This window comes from Schistocerca cancellata, chromosome 3 (assembly GCF_023864275.1).
Source record: "Schistocerca cancellata isolate TAMUIC-IGC-003103 chromosome 3, iqSchCanc2.1, whole genome shotgun sequence".
NCBI lineage: Eukaryota > Metazoa > Arthropoda > Insecta > Orthoptera > Acrididae > Schistocerca > Schistocerca cancellata.
In genome coordinates, this window is record NC_064628.1 from 384,329,391 (window position 1) to 384,347,597 (window position 18,207).

At 45.8% G+C, this 18,207-nt stretch overlaps 1 long non-coding RNA gene across 1 annotated transcript in view; it reads right to left on the reverse strand.

The window, feature by feature from the left end:
• Positions 1 to 896: 896 nt before the first annotated feature.
• LOC126175090 (uncharacterized) overlaps positions 897 to 18,207 on the reverse strand; it is a 163,741-nt gene continuing 146,430 nt past the window's right edge. Inside the window, exon 4 of the long non-coding RNA XR_007535522.1 lies at positions 897 to 1,068. This is a non-coding gene — a long non-coding RNA (uncharacterized LOC126175090). The remainder of the gene's footprint in view (positions 1,069 to 18,207) is intronic.

The following is an 18,207-nucleotide window of genomic DNA, read 5'->3' on the forward strand; positions in this document are numbered from 1 at the left end:
CCTGTGGTGCAACCAATCGACGCCCAGTTCTCCAGTTGATTTGAACTTCTTCGTCGTGCTCCGCACAGCAGGTGGAGGAAGAGCACCCTTCCGTAATCCTTTCCGCCGGTGATATTCTCGAAGTGCAGCTGCAGCATTACTGTTGTTTTGATAACAGAGCTTCAACAATAATGCCCTGCTCCTTTCGTCCAAGTTCATGTTGAGACGTCAACAAGTGTGACTGGCCAGGTGCGTGAGACTATGTATCACGACGACTGATCACTGCACCTAGTGGCCATAGTTGCAACTGGACGGTGGCGCTGTGACGCATGGAAATCATGAGCCATACTCTGAACATTAATGCTGCAAATCTGGTACTCATACAGTAATTAGTTTCCATGTTATAACGTGTTAGATAGGGAAAGTTTAATTATAACCACCCGGTACAGGGGCTGTCAGGACACTTTTGTCAGATAGTGTATGTTACTAAACAGCTAATACGGTTGAAGAGTGACATCACTCTGTAGTGTGCTGGGAACGCTAGGGCATGAGTGAGTGGTGGTGAGAGCCCGTGGGGCACAGGACAAACATTGCTAAAGTTTCAAAAAACTTTATTGGTCTTGGTACATGGCGTATTCAGGTGGGCGCTCTCTCCTTGCTGACCCTGGCTGGAGCCGATTAACAGGCTTCCTCCTGGTGCTGCTGGGATGCCACCTCGTGCTCGTGAGGCCGGCAGCCTCTGTAGGCCACGGCCGCCAACCTCAGCGGCGCTTCGTGTTGTGTTGCGATAGTGCCCAACTCTGGAGACGGCCACGTGCAGAGCTAGGGCCATTCCCAGAATGGAGCACCATCGCAGCACTCTGAGGAGACTGATGAGCTGCTTCCCTGGCGTCGTGTAGACCCGGCGTTCCCTCACCCCCCCTGACCCTGCCCCCTTCTCGTCACCGAGACGGTACTCGAAGACGGCTGTGCCTGGGGTACGGCTCGCTGATGGCCGGCATTATGGTGATGAATCCCACTAAGAAGCTAGCGTCGGAGTCGGCGGGGCAGCAGATCGGTAGGTCGGAGACGCCAACTCCCGTGAAGGACCTAGAAAGAACGCCTTTAGTGTGAGGTCGCAAATTCGATCTTTAGTAACGCACATTTGAAACTTGTTGTGACTTGGCAAGACAGCCAAGCCACTATGATTGGTAGCCGAAAGGCACGCGTAAGCTCACGCAGGCTGGCGTGAGGTCTGGAACATTTAAGGAAGTTAGACTTTAGCAAAAAAGGTCGTAGCTGTTGGAATACTTAACTTTAATCCATAATTGGTGAACATCGGTCTGACGGTACATGCATCACAAGATAAATAGCAAATGATAATGGCGCCTTGCTAGGTCGCAGCAAATGACGTTGCTGAAGGCTATACTAACTATCGTCTCGGCAAATGAGAGCGTAATTTGTCAGTGAACCATCGCTAGCAAAGTCGGCTGTACAACTGGAGCGAGTGCTAGGAAGTCTCTCTAGACCTGCCGTGTGGCGGCGCTCGGTCTGCAATCACTGATAGTGGCGACACGCGGGTCCGACGTATACTAACGGACCGAGGCCGATTTAAAGGCTACCACCTAGCAAGTGTGGTGTCTGGCGGTGACACCACAAAACTGCTGTGTTAACAGTTATGACAGGGAAAATATTAGCTGCTGATGACTTACCATGTGCTTCAGGAGAACGACAGAAAATGAGTGTCTGGAAGGTGCAGAGACTCATTTACTCAGCTGTCTTGATGTCCTGCCCATTTTCGAAGCTAATGGTCTAACCGTACGAGAATTCTCTTTCTCGAAGACAAATATGTTTTTACTTTTATGGCGATTTGTCCACTAGTAAATTTCTCGCTCACTAAGACAGCTATCACCATACCTCAGCTGCAGTCTTCACAGCTTCACTCACTTCAAATACAGAAAACGGATAACTCCTGTCATTTCTGCCTCGGCGCATATGGACGACAGAGCACATACATGAAATGCTCCGAAATCACTATACACACAGTTATTCCCTGAACTAGCGCAGATGCTCCTCAAGAACAACAATGAGATTAAGGTGCGTCTTTGTTGAGTCCGTGCTGCCAACATACGAGACAGGAAAAAAATGCCATTACTAACTGACGTGCCCTCGTAGATGCACACTACTGAACATTAAAATTGCTACACCACGAATATGACGTGCTACAGACGCGGAATTTAACCGACAGGAAGAAGATGCTGTGATATGCAAATAATTAGCTTTCCAGAACATTCACACAAGGTTGGTGCCGGTGGCGACACCTACAACGTGCTTACACGAGGAAAGTTTCCAACCGATTACTTATACACAAATAGCAGTTGACCGGCGTTGCCTGGTGAAACGTTGTTATGATGCCTCATGTAAGGAGGAGAAATGCGTTCCATCACGTTTCCTACTTCGATAAAGGTCCTATTGTAGCCTATCGCGCTTGCGGTTTATCGTATCGCTACATGCTATTCGCGTTGGTCGAGATCCAATTACTGTTAGCAGAATATGGAATCGGTGGGTTCAGGAGGGTAATACGTAACGCCGTGCTGGATCCCAACGGTCTCGTATCACTAGCAGTCGAGATGACAGGCATCTTATCCGCATAGCTGTAACGGATCGTGCAGCCACGTCTCGAACCCTGACTCAACAGATGGGGACGTTTGCAAGACAACAACCATCTGCACGAACAGTTCGACGACGTTTGCAGCTTCATGGGCTATCAGCTCGGAAACCATGGCTGCGGTTACCCGTGACGCTGCATCACAGACAGGAGCGCCTGCGGTAGTGTACTCAACGACGAACCTGGGTGCACGAATGGGAAAACGTCATTTTTTCGGATGAATCCAGGTTCTGTTTACATCATCATGATAGTCGCATCCGTGTTTGACGACATCGCGGTGAAAGCACATTGGAAGCGTGTATTCGTCATCGCCATACTGGCGTCTCACCCGACGTGAAGGTATGGGGTGCCATTGGTTATACATCTCGGTCACCTGTTCGCATTGATGGCACTTTCAACAGTGGACGTTACGTTTCAGATGTGTTACGACCCATGGCTCTACCCTTCATTCGATCCCTGCTAAACCCTACATTTCAGCAGGATAATGCACGACCGCATGTTGCAGATCCTGTACAGGCCTTTCTGGATACAGAAAATGTTCGACTGCTGCCTTGACTAGCACATTCTCCAGATCTCTCACCAATTGAAAACGTCTGGCCAATGGTGACCGAGCAACTGGTTCGTCACAATACGGCAGTCACTACTCTTGATGAACTGTGGTATTGTGTTCAAGCTGCATGGGCAGCTGTACCTGTACATGACATCCAAGCTCTGTTTGACTCAATGCCCAGGCGTATCAAGGCCGTTATTACGGGCAGAGGTGGTTGTTCTGGGTACTGATTTCTCAGGATCTATGCACCCAAATTGCCTGAAAATGTAATCACATGCCACTTCTAGTAAAATATATTTGTCCAATGAATACCCGTTTATCGTCTTCATTTCTTCTTGGTGTAGCAATTTTAATGGCCAGTAGTGCATTAAAAAGATTCAGTGGTTCTGTGAAGGTGTCCACACAAAACTACGGCAAATACACTGACGAAAAAATAATCACAACACCCAGAAGGAGTTTTGCGACATAAACGAAACTTCGTAGGCGTGTCTCTATATCTGAAAGATGATGTTTATTCAAATTTCGCGCCAGTTGCGTAAGAATGGCCTGGTAGTACCACTAGCGGGATACAAATGAGGTTTGCTTTAAATACACGCTGTAACGGTCGTGAGCGTCAGTTACCTTTGAGACTGGCCGTGTTGAGTTGAGATTAGTCAAGAATGCCTTTAAGGCGACACAGACGCCAGTATCAACACCTCACTGAGTTTAAACGAGGTCGTGTAGCAGGGCTACGAGAATCTGGACGTTCCTTCTGCGATATTGCAGAAAGACTTGGCAGAAATGTAGCCATCCTACATGACTGCTGGCATCGGTGGTCACGAGAATGTAACGTCGCAAGAGGACCGGGCTCTGGACGGCCACGTGGCACTTCCGAGAGGGAAGACCATCGTGTTCGGAGTATGGGTCTGGCGCATCGTACTGCATCTGCAGCAGTAATCTTAGCAGCAGTTGGCACCACAATGACACAACGAAATGTTACAAATCGGTTACTGCAAGAAGCCACATGCCCTGTAGGATGTACTCCACTGACCTCAAACCACCGCCGTCTGCAACTTCAGCATTTTCAAACGAGACCTCATTGGAAGGCAGGGAAGAGGTCTGTTGTGTTTTGTAATGAAAGCTACCTGTGCCAGTGAATCCCAAGTGTTGCTTTAAGGAGACCAACTGAGGGCCTTCAGTCAAGCTGCCTGCGTGCTAGACAAACTAGGCCTACGTCTGGTATTATGGTCTTGGGTCCGATTTCGTATGACACCAGAAGCACTCTCGTGGTCATCCCATGCACCCTGTTTGCAAATTTGTAAGTAAATGTGGTGATTTGACCTGCTGTGCTGCCATTCATGAACAGCATTCCAGAGGGTGTTTTCCAACTGGATAACGCTCGCCCACACACTGCTGTAGGAACCCAACATGCTCTGCAGTGTCGACATGTTGCCTTTGCCTGCTCGATCATCAGATCCGTCTCCAATCGAGCACTTATGAGACTTCACTGGGTGAGAACTCGAGCGTCACCCACAAACAACTTTAACCGTCCCTGTACTGACCGACCAAGTGCAGCAGGTATGGAACATCAAGTGCAACAGGCATGGATTTCCATCCACAAGCACATCCGGCCATTCATGAACAGCATTCCAGAGGGTGTCTTCCAACTGGATAACGCTCGCCCACATACCGCTGTAGTAACCTGTTGTGTACATAGTTCCGCGTAGTCAGCGTGTACACAACTTACCCACTAGAGCGCGCCCCGCTAAGCACAACAGCGCAGGCGCAGCGCTCATCTGTCTCCACACTACGAGATGGCGCTGCAATAGAGACGGACCAAATTCTGCTTCCGCCGATCCGCGTATTAATATGTAACGTAGCCAATGAGATTGCTGCTAACGTAGAACCTTTTCTCCTCACGGATCACACTCGTGCAGTGGTGCATGAACACACGAGGTATTATAACGAGTGTACAGACCTCCGATTAGTCAGTCTGCATTTGTCTGCACCAGTCTGCATTTGTCTGTACCAGTCTGTACGAGTTCTACATTTGTCTGTACCAGTCTATAGTCAAGTTTCAGTCTGCGCCTAATAAGATTACCATATTCCTGTACATAGCCATGAAGATAAATTTATAGACACTTTTGCCAAGTATCAGAGATATATGTGAGAATAAGATTAACGTACCAATACCAAAGGAACTTCAGATTGTCAATTGTAAATAGCATCCAGAACCAAGTTAAGTAATTTTTATGCTTGTTATTATTTTAATAAATGTGTGTGATAATTAATCAAGTTCTGTTTAATGTTGGTCACCGTCAATCTGCTACTCTAAGCGTGCAAGTGGCATTTCTATCTTCTGACCTAACAGCAGAAGATACACACGCCACGATAAGACCACGAGACATATTGCTGACACTCGCCTACTTCGTTAGAGCGACAAGTCAAATAATCTGATGGTGTGTGTACCGAAGGTCTTACAGTACGCTCACCACATAACCCAACATGCTCTGCAGAGTGTCGACATGTTTCCTTTGCCTGCTCGATCACCAGATCGGTCTCCAATCGAGCACATATGAGACACCACTGGATGACAACTGCAGTATCACCCACAAACAGCTTTAACCGTTCCTGTACTGACCGACCAAGTGCAACAGGCATGGAACCCCATCCCACAAACTCACACCCAGTACTTTTACAACACAATGCATGCACGCTTTCATGCTTACAATCAACGTTCTGACGGTTACACCGGTTATTAATATACCAGCATTTCACATTTCCATGGCTTTTCGCTCTTACAATAACGTGTGATCAAGCAATGTTAAATGACTTAAATATGTTACCTAGACAAATGTACTCCAAAAAGTTCATTACTTTACATTAACTGTTTTTTGGTGTGTGAGCAAGCGCAGCGTTCGTTCGCAGTGGCCGCGAATGAGCGCAGACAAGCCATGCCCGGGCTGACCTCGAGCTCCGCGTCGGAATGAGAAGGCCTTTGGCGGCGACTGTTATCTGTTTCCGGTGGTACAAAACTCGCCGGAAGCGGAACTATAAACACTGTTCACTGGCGGGGCGACCTTTGTACACCAGGCTATTTCTCACCAGCAGCATTACTACTAGATAAAATGCGGCATACGTAATTGGAGACAAGGCGCACATCGTAAATAGCAGTGTAACGTAAAATGCACCCGGGGCTCGTGGCAATAAAACTGAATTTGCATTACTTCTTAAAACGTCTACTTCTATTCGTTATTTTAATAACACATTACGCAACTGATAACTTATGTCCTGATTGAGAATAAGATTTTAATAATATAATTTTTCACCTTTCTTATAAGACCTATGTTATGTTATGCTATGTTAATCGGGGACCTAGAAACGACGGAGAGGCTCCGTCCCCGCCGCAGCCGCAGTGGTCTGCAACCCCACGACGACTACCGCAGTCCACTTCACCCCTCCGCCGCCCCACACCGAACCCAGGGTTATTGTGCGGTTCGGCCCACTATGGACCCCCCAGGGAACGTCTCACACCAGACGTGTGTAACCCCTATGTTTGCGTGGTAGAGTAATGGTGGTGTACGCGTACGTGGAGAACTTGTTTGTGCAGCAATCACCGACATAGTGTAGCTGAGGCGGAATAAGGGGAACCAGACCGCATTTGTCGAGGCAGATGGAAAACCGCCTAAAAACCATCCAAAGACTGGCCGGCTCACCGGACGTGGACACAAATCCGTCGGGCGGATTCGTGCCGGGGGCCGGCGCTCCTTCCCGCACGGCCAACCGGGCGGCCCTCTATGAGATCTAAGTGTGCAGCCGACGGTTCCATGGCGCATCCGTCACGCGCGCGTTTATGGATGTTCCGATATAAGTAAATACTCGATGCTTTTGTTTCGATACCGAGCACTCTTAGAATCGAGTCATTCTTTCGATACTTACTCGGTATCGAAAGAAAAGTAGATTTTATGCGATATCCGAGTAGTCCATCCGGCCTGTACATCTGCATTTTTTCATTTCATTAATTTATAAAATTAACGAATATGAATAATATTAATTAGCGATATCTTACGTGATTCTGAACGTAAATGCTGTTAGCAGGTTGCCTCTGCCGGCACTGTGGCCTAGTCTACCATCTATCAAAAATGTGCGACGAAGCTAAGCTGATTTTGTGTGTCTTTCTTGACATGTCACTGTTGCTTCATTTATTAGGCCATGTTGTGAAACAGGTATGCCTCGTCATATTTTAAGCGTATGTTTTCACATCTGTGAAAGTAATATATTTTCATTATGACAGATTTTGTTGTTTTAAGATGTAAACCGTCCACTAGCTGTATTCTTTTCCCTTGTTTTGCTGCAGGTCTAAGGATTGTCACTATAGACCGAAACCGGTAGTCTAAGGACCAAAATATTTTGGAAATTTGTGGTAAGGTCTTATGGGACCAAACTGCTGAGGTCATTGGTCCCTAAGCTTACGCACTACTTAATATAACGTAAACTAACTTACGCTAAGGACAACACACACATCCATGCCCGAGGGAGGACTCGAACATCCGACGGGGGGAGCCGCGCGGACCATGACAAGGCGACTTACACCGCGCGGCTACCCCGCGAGCCAAAACGTTTTGTGGTCATTGATGGAAATAAAATAAATTTATTCTATGGTTCTTTCTATTCCTGTGATTTATCACTTTATGGTACAACAATGGATTCGTTCACCTGCTTAGCAGGATTACGTTAGATACACATGGAGGTGACAAAAGTTATGGGATAGCGATATGCACATATACAGATGGCGGTAGTATTGCGTACACAGGGTATAAAAGGACAGTGCATTGGAGAAGCTGTCATATGTATTCAGGTGATTCATGTGAAAGTGTTGATCCACAGTGTCAAGAATGTGCAGAGAATACCAATTTTCAGGCATTCTCTCTCACCACAGACAACACATTGGCCAACCGCATTGGCGAACGCCCTTCACTTAACGACAGAGAGCAGCGGCGTTTGCAAGCGCCGCAAAATTTGGCGTTAACGGGCTATGGCAGCAGACGACCGCCTCGAGTGCCTTTGCTAACAGCACCATATCGCCTGCAGCGCCTCTTCTAGGATCGTGACAATAGGGGTTGGACCCTAGACGACTGTAAAACCGTGGCTTCATCAGATGAGTCCCGATTTCATTTGGTAAGAGCTGATAGTATTGTGCGCACACCCCACGAAACGAGGGACCAAACTTGTCAACCTGGTCGTGGCTCTATAATGGTGTAGGCTATGTTTACATGGAATAGGCTGGTTCCTCCGGTCAAACTGAACCCATTATTGACTGAATGTTCGGCTACTTGGAGACCAGTTTGCAGCCGTTTATGGACTTCTTAACAATGCGCCATGTCACTGGGCCATAAATGTTCACGAGTGGTTTGAAGAAAATCTGGACAATTCGAGCGAATGGTATGGCCACCCAGTTCGCCCGACATGAATCCCATCGAATATTTTTGGGACATAATCGAGAAGTCAGTTCGTGCACAAAATCCTGCATCGGCAACACTTCCGCAATTATGGGCAGCTATAGAGCTCAATATTTCTGCAGGGGTCTTCCAACGACTTGTTGAGTCCATACCACGTCGAGTTGCTGAACTGCGCTGTGCAAAAAGAGGCTCGACACGATATTAAAAGGTATTCCATGACTTTTGTCACCTCATTGCATTTAAGGTAATGGTCAACTGCCAGCCGCTGCAGCAATCACTGACGCTCTGCAGATGGACCTGCGTTTCGCTGCAGGTCTCTGGCATTAAAACTTACACGTGCAAACAATAACATTCTGAATAACATTATCTGCGGACACCCTCAGTATTTTCCAACGTTAGCTACCAGATCATTTATACAAGTCATCCACGGACATCCTCAGGAGTTTCCAGTGTTATCTGCCATATCATTTACACAGGGTGAGTCACCAAGGACAGGCTACCTAAATAAACTAACCACTTTTAGTGATAGAAGAAAATCTTTCAAACAAAAGCTGCTTAGCGTCAAGGGGGCCATGGTATAGTGTTCATTTTTTTTTTTTTTTTGTATGTGGAAGGGTAAAGAAGATATGATACTCAGCTTTGTCATTTTAAATGGACTGGAATGTTTTATTATTTACCTTTAAATAATACTTTTGACGACACGTACGACACATTAGGTCGTATAGCAATTATCTTACACCAGATCATGCTGTGGATCTTTTACAAGCGCATTTGCAAACGCATACGATGAGACTTTGATGAAATATACAGTAAGCAATTTAATGGCATCAAATGGCTCTGAGCACTATGGGACTTAACATCTGTGGTCATCAGTCCCCTAGAACTTAGAACTACTTAAACCTAACTAACCTAAGGACATCACACACATCCATGCTCGAGGCAGGATTCGAACCTGCGACCATAGCAGTCGCGCGGTTCCGGACTGAGCGCCTAGAACCGCTAGACCACCGCGGCCGGCAATGGCATCAGAGAAGGTTGTCACAACACGTATTCAAAATGCTTTCCACTAGCAGTCACACGTACTGTTTAACGATTGGATGTGAACAATACTGCACGTTGAATTTCGTCCGAGTTGATACCAGAAGAAGCTCGTGTAGAACGGTCTTTTATGACTTCACCCGTGGTTGGAATTTCGTTGTAAATTCGTTGTTTCAATTTCGCCCACGAGTGACAATTCGGAGCCCTTACGTCTGGCGAATGTAATGTTATAACAGTACTTTGCGGGCAGGCGTGTCAATTAACATCATATTAATTAAAATCGGGGATAAATAGACTTTATTTTGGAAGAATTAAAATAGGGGAAAGTAATGAAACTTTAATAACTGCACAGTATTACTAAGAAGCAATATAATGAAAAGTAATAAAAAGCAAAGTAGCAAAGACCAAGCGGGACAAAAAGATATAGGGGCGCGTTTGTTTTTTAATACATATAAAAGAACATGTAACACATTATTGAGCTTGCTACCTTCAGTTATCGCGATCGGGCTAGTCGATGAAAAAGTAGTACGCAACTGCGAAATTCGTTGAGGAGATTATTTAAAGACTCTTCAAGCACGTTTAAAATACATTACGTGTGACGAAGTGATCAGAGACGTTTATTGTCGGGTGAAGTGGAAATGATTCCGACAATATAATTCGAATTTTGTGTTAGCTAGGAAAAATACTCTTGGGAAACTATTATGGTTGTGGAACCCACGAAAGTTGTACGCAATGGAAAGCTATAGATTACGTAATTCTGCATTTTATAAAATTGTGAAACGCGAGTGCGCGGAACATTAAGAGAATCTTATCCTTGGACGGTTGCTGGGGTAACTGATACAAACAACGCGCCAGCATAAAAATAGTTCGCTTATTAACTACCAGATATTAATTAACGGGGACCTAAAATACTAAAAACAGTGCATACACCGTTAAATTGAACACTGCGTGTGAAAGACAATCACATCGAACATTTCGAGAACGAAGAATAGACATTTAAGTGCCGAATTAATAGCCTGGGTCGTGTCGATATTTGGACATTATATGACACGCGTTATTCAGAACACGATATCGCCCATTTTAATACTAAAAAGAAGGATAGGCTCATCACCCCCAATCCCGATTCATATTTCATATTTAGTTAGTGAAAAGAAATGTGTTAATAAACAAACTACATTTCAATTTTATCCACGATTTTGGCTTCATTACGTAGTCTTGACTACATGATAAACAATATCTGTGGAAATTGTATACAACGTATCGTCATAATATTTAGCCAACCAATATTGGGGGACACCAAAAAATGTAAATGCATGAAATTGTTCTTACAGCGGATGTATAATGTGTAGTGCGACGTACTATATTGAGAAACTGAACATCCATTACGTACTTGCATGTTTATCTGCGAAAATGGTCCTTGTCGGTACATCAGCATAGAGTTCGAATAGAATCGCTGGAACATCGCAAACCATTCAGATTAACCGAACATCTAAAAACGCATAATGCTGGTATCACCAGGATGTGTTCTTTCTCCTCACCCCCGTGGCAGTAATTGAATTAAGAGTCAGCCGGGAATAACATTTAAATCAATTGACGACCAGTGAGCTAGCGTCACGAATTTTCAAACGTCTACTGCCATGTATGAAGGCGTGTGACATCATGAGTGCTAACGTCGATCGAGGGGTGTCGTCGTGATCGTATTGAATGGCATTGAGCGGTCACAATGTGCAGGTCATTTTGTGCTGATGGACCGACCAATCCAACGACCTACAGGTCTATTGTTCAGAACCTCTGTAAGTCTCAGCGCAAAATGTGCGGGAGATTGATCGTGTTGGTATCACCCGACATGACTTCCATTAAAACTCACAAATAATTGGACTGTTCTTCCTCATATATCCTACAGCCAGGATCTCGCACCTTCCGACCTCCATCTGTCTTACCCAGTGAATGAAGTGGAATTTGTTGATGCAGCAAGACGTTGGTTCCGACGTCGACCAATAGCGTGTTCTGTGGTGTCACCGCCAGACACCACACTTGCTAGGTGGTAGCCTTTAAATCGGCCGCGGTCCGTTAGTATACGTCGGACCCGCGTGTCGCCACTATCAGTGATTGCAGACCGAGCACCGCCACACGGCAGGTCTAGAGAGACTTCCTAGCACTCGCCCCAGTTGTACAGCCAACTTTGCTAGCGATGGTACACTGACAAAATACGCTCTCATTTGCCGAGACGATAGTTAGCATAGCCTTCAGCTACGTCATTTGCTACGACCTAGCAAGGCGCCATTGCCAGTTACTATTGAGATTATGAATAATGTACCATCAAGAGCGATGTTCACCATTTATGGATTAAAGTTAAGTATTCCAGCAGCAACGTACGTTTTTTGCTAAAGTCTAATTTCCTTGTCCTGTTCCAGACCTCACGCCAGCCTGCGTGGGCTAAAACGCGTGCCTTTCGGCTTCCTCTAGTAGTACCGGGTTGGCTCTCTTGCCAACCCACAACATGTTCCATGCAGGCACACAGAGCCCTTCATTTAGGTGGCGTAAGGCCGTCGGACTGAACGGAACTTACGTTGAAAAACAGGGTTTCGCAGCCAAAAGAGTGGGGAATCATATGGCGTATTGGAATCCTGAATAAAACCAGCTTTCAGAAAAAAGTACGTTGCATTAGTTATTTAACGCCCCTCGTATTCTAAGTTCAAGCATTATAACACACCGGGAACAAATTAGTCTTCTCAGTGGGTATCATCACGACTTCCGAAAACATCGATCGCTGTAAACTGAAGTAGCGCTCTTCATACATGATTGGCTTTATCACATTGGCACGGATTCTGTAGTAGGTATACCAAGTGTCAGGCTAGTTAGTAGGATACTGCATAATCTATACACTGTCTAAAAAAAAACAGATTACATACTAATCACTTGCAGGCACATGACAGAATACCGTTCAAGTGTATAGATTCCATATATAGCCGGACTAACAGGCGATACGAATTGCCACAGACTTGTTTGGTCGGCTAAGGACAGACACTCGAAGAAAATACGACGTACAATTAGCGAGAATCTGCTTAGAAAAGTTCAATACATATCTGCAGGAACTATGCATATATTTTTCATCTCACTACGTGCCTCTGCCGTAGAGCTGGTGAAGATAGAAAACGGATAACAGCTCGCTGCTCTTTCCACGCTCTATCTGTGAATGGAGAGACAAGAAACCATACAATGTTGTTGTTGTGGTCCTCAAAACAAAGACTGGTCTGATGCAGCTCTCCATGCTACTCTATCGTGTGCAAGCCTCTTCATCTCCGAGTAACTACTGCAACCTACATCCTTCTGAATCTGCTTAGTGTATTCATCTCTTGGTCTCCCTCTACGATTTTTACCCTCCTTGCTTTCCTCCAGTACCAAATTGGTAATCCCTTGATGCCTCACAATGTGTCCTACCAACCGATCCCTTCTTTTGGTCAGGCTGTAACACAAATTTCTTTTCTCCCCAATTCTATGCAGTACGTCCTCATTAGTGACGTGATCTATCCATCCAGCCTTCAGTATTCTTCTGTAGCATCACATTTCAAAAGCTTTCATTCGTTTCTTGTCTAAACTGTTTATCGTCCATGATTCACTTACATACATGGCTAAACTCCATACAAATTCTTTCAGAAAGGACTTCCTGACACTTAAATCTATACTCGATGTTAACAAATTTCTCTTCTTCAGAAACGCTTTTCTTGCCATTGCCAGTCTACCTTTTATATCCTCTCTACTTCACCCATCATCAGTTATTTTGCTTCCCAAAACTCATCTACTATTTTAAGTGTTCATTTCCTAATCAAATTCCCTCAGCATCACCTGATTTAATTCGACTGCATTCCATTATCCTCGCTTTGCTTTTATTGATGTTCATCTTATATCCTCCTTTCAAGACACTGCCCATTCTGTTCAACTGCCCCTCCAAGTCCTTTGCTGTCTCCAAATTTTTCTTTTGTTTCCTTTACTGCTTGTTCAATATACAGATTGAATAACATCGGGTACAGTCTACAACCGTGTCTCACTCCCTTCTCAACCACTGCTTCCCTTTCACGCCCTTCGGCTCTTATAACTGCCATCTGGTTTCTGTACAAATTGTTAATAGCCTTAGAATTTGAAAGAGAGTATTCCAGTCAACATTGTCAAAAGCTTTCTGTAAGTCTACGAATACTATAAACGTAGGTTTGTCTTTCCTTAACCTATTTTGTATGAGAAGTCGTAGGGTCAGTATTGCTTCGCGCGTTCCTACATTTCTCCAGAATCCAAACTGATCTTCCACGAGGTCGGCTTTTACGAATTTTTCATTCTTCTGTCTGCTATATGGTGCAATAACCTACGCCATACACTTGACAGTGAGTAGCAGGGTGTAGATGTAGATGTAGTTGTAGACGTACTATACTGTGTTCAGTTTTTATCAACATACAGCTGCTGCCCTTCTGCTTCTTGTAAACATCCTTTTTACTACATTTGACATTTCATTCCCCGTCCCCATCGTGAAACTACAGATGTCTGACGTCGACAATCACAGTAAAACTTAAAAAGAGCATACGACGATTCAGCAAATTACGGTACTGATATGAAGCGACGTATGAATGAGTAGCATGCATCCGTTATTGTGAGATGCGGGGGAAGTAAAGATGGAACGATTTAAATCCCAACTAGGACGGGAAAAAAACACCCGAAGGCAGAGCTCCTGACAAATGCGGCAGCTGGCCTCGCAGGGGGAGGACGGCGATATGGGGCAGCTTGTAAGCTGAGAAGTGGACTCATGCTAGTCTCGGAATGGCCACGGGAGGAGGAGAGGGTGGGAGAGAGGGGTGGGGGTGCCCGGAGCAGGTGGCTGGTTTTTGTGTGGCACCTTATCTGGACGTCGGCGGGAAAAACGCCTAATTAAGCTTATTTACGCCGGTCGGCCCTCCATCGCAGCAGACAGTTTATGACGGGCTGCGCCGGGGTAGATATCGGCTGCGACTTACTGCTGGGATAATGGCGGGCCATCGCAGCCCCCTTGTATACTGCTAACGACTAGGCCAGCAGCCTTAATAACAGCCAGTCGGTAAGGAAAGCGGAGGGGGGCGGCCAGATGCTGCAAGACCCAGTACAGCGTCTCACATCGGCACACGGCACTTAATAAAGAACAAGACGACACAATGGATGTGCGGCTACAGCAGAATCGGCGAAAGACCGTCCGAGACAGTTGCAGCGGCTGTGTCGTCTACTTCAGCCCCTCGTAACACGACTTTGTGCACGTTTCTATGACAGCGCCCCTGTGTTGTTGCAGCTCTATAGACTATAATTGTTTTCTCCTTTAGCCGTTTCCGCTTCCTAGCTGAAAACAGCCAGCTGTGAGGTATTTTCTTACGGCGACTCCGCTACAGTTCTACAGGCAGCGGACTACGCATACCGTTCAAGTTGATAAATGACTACGTAGATTTTATCTAACCAGCTCTTGTGATCTACAGAAACTCAAAAATCGGGCTCACTACCAATATCAAGAATTTCTTAGACTACCTTCAGCATATTCGTGCACTTTGCTTTCTTCCATGCTGGTTTGATGAGAAACAAAACTGAGCTGCTCCTCATAGACAACAACGATAACTTTTCCTTCTGCGGTATTTACTGATGTAAAATATTTATACTCGGTAGATTTAGAAGCTCATACACAACTGCTGAATGAGATTTTCACTCTGCAGCGGAGTGTGCACTGATATCAAACCCTGTCAGATTAAATATATGTGCCTGACCGGGACTCGAACTCGGGTCCTTTGCCTTTCGCGGGCAAGTGCTCTACCATCAAAATGCCTAATTAAGATGGTAGAGCACATGCCCGTGCAGGCAAAGGTCCCGAGTTCGAGTCTCGGTCTGACACACAGTTTTAATTTGCCAGGAAGTTTCATTTCAGCGCACACTCCGCTGCAGAGTGAAAATCTCATTCTGGAAACATTCCCCAGGCTGTGGCTAAGCCATGTCTCCGCAATAACCTTTCTTTCAGGAGTGCTAGTTCTGCAAGGTTCGCAGGAGAGCTTCTGTAAAGTGTGGAACGTAGGAGGAGAGCTACTGGCAGAAGTAAAGCTGTGAGGACGGGACGTGAGTCGTGCTTGGGTAGCTCAGTTGGTAGAGCACTTACCTGCGAAAGGCAAAGGTCCCGAGTTCGAGTCCCGGTCCGGCACCCAGTTGCTATATGGTACAAGGACATGAGTTCCTAGATAACAGAATGCATCATGTTATTCTCAATGGAGAGAAGTCTTCCGAAGTAAGAGTGATTTCAGGTGTGCCGTAGGGGAGCGTCGTATGACCATTGCTATTCACAATATATATAAGTGACCTTGTGGATAACATCGGAAGTTCATTGAGGCTTTTTGCGGATGATGCTGTAGAATATCGAGAGGTTGTAACAATGGAAAATTGTACTGAAATGCAGGAGGATCTGCAGCGAATTGACGCACGGCGCAGGGAATGGCAATTGAATCTCAATGTAGACAAGTGTAATGTGCTGCGAATACACAGAAAGAAAGATACTTTATCATTTAGCTACAATATAGCAGGTCAGCAACTGGAAGCAGTTAATTCCATAAATTATCTGGGGCCAGGCATTAGGAGTAATTTAAAATGGAATGCTCATATAAAATTAATCGTCGGTAAAGCCGATGCCAGACTGAGATTCACTGGAAGAATCCTAAGGAAATGCAGTCCGAAAACAAGTGAAGTAGGTTACAGTACACTTGTTCGCCCACTGCTTGAATACTGCTCACCGGTGTGGGATCCGTACCAGATAGGGTTGATAGAAGAGATAGAGGAGGTCCAACGGAGAGCAGCGCGCTTCGTTACAGGATCATTTAGCAATCACCAAAGCATTACAGAGATGATAGATAAACTCCAGTGGAAGACTCTGCAAGAGAGACGCTCAGTAGCTCGGTACGGGCTTGTTTGAAGTTTCGAGAACATACCTTCACCGAGGAGTCAAGCAGTATATTGCCCCCTCCTACGTATATCTCGCGAAGACACCATGAGGATAAAATCAGAGAGAGTAGAGCCCACACAGAGGCATGCCGACAATCTTTCTTTCCGCGAACAATACGAGACTGGAATAGAAGGGAGAACCGATAGAGGTACTCAAGGTACCCTCCGCCACACGCAATCAGGTGGCTTGCGGAGTATGGATGTAGATGTAGATGATAAGAACATTTACATTCGATCAAATCGAGACCCGCAGTCTTACAAATCCAGGTGTACATGAGAAATGGTACTGTTTACATATCCAGCTGACGAATTGTTTATAGGTACATTAACTACCTCGTCAGTCAACGAGTTTCATAGTTCTACAACAGGCGCAAAGAGGCGCATGACATTCTCGTTTTCAAGAAGGGTCACCTAACAAACGATTATAGACGGTCCAGTCGCATTAATGTGATATCCGCCCATGTTCGACGTCTGCGTGCAATAACCAGACTCGGACGGCAGATGGCAACACTAGCAATGGGGGAGGGAGTGGTGGATAAAGCATTTCGGGGGACCGCGGAAAACAGTCGTTGTCATAATGCGAAAACGCAACGTTTTATCTATCGATCAAAAAGACATGATCACTGGCATTTCCGAGACCGCTAAGTTCGTATATTGTTAGCGTGAAGCCGTGGTTAAAGTACGGGGTGTTCAAAAAGTCTCCGCAGTGCCGTACGATTGTTAGCCGCGAGTGCCGTTTGATTGTTCGCCTCCTTGGGTTACTTCCCTTGAAGTGGGGGACACTTTCAACATTTAATGTGAAAATTTTGTAAGTAAAAATGAATATTCAATAAATAAATAACTTGTATTTCACTGAGTTTCATTTCGGTATATACACTGCGGCATACGGCACGCGCGGCTAACAACCAAACGGCACTGCGGAGAGACTTTTTGAACAGCCCGGATATTATGCATGGCAAAATTGCGCTATCCAAAACCGACGTCGAGGCAAATGTGTTGCACCACGGCAATAGATGACAGGGGTGAACGAAGGCTGCGGAGATGTGCAGCTGTTGGGCAACTGACCGCACAGGTGAGCCAAGGGGCTACCAACAATGTCTCCTCAACGACCGTTCGACGAACGTTGCTACGTATGGGGATGAGCAGGAGGCTCCTCATTCAGGTACCCATGCTGACTGCTGTTCACCGACGATGCAGGCCGGAATTTGCACACCGAAACAGCAACATGGTGTCCCCTGAGAGGCGAAAGGTGACGTTTCCGGATGAATCACGTTTTATATCATCAGCGTTAAAAATCTGAAAGTAACGGCCCTGCAACAATCGTCAGGCAGGAATAGGGAACGTTATGATCTGGGAAATATTTCCGTGGTATTCCCCGAGTGATCTCGTAATTCTGGAGGGCACTACGGGTCACCACAAGTACTCTACTGGCCATTAAAATTGCTACACCACGAAGATGGCGTGCTACAGAAGCCAAATTTCACAGAAAGGAAGAAGATGCTGTGATATGCTAATGATTAGCCTTTCAGAGCATTCACACAAGGTTGCCGCCGGTGGCGACACCTACAACG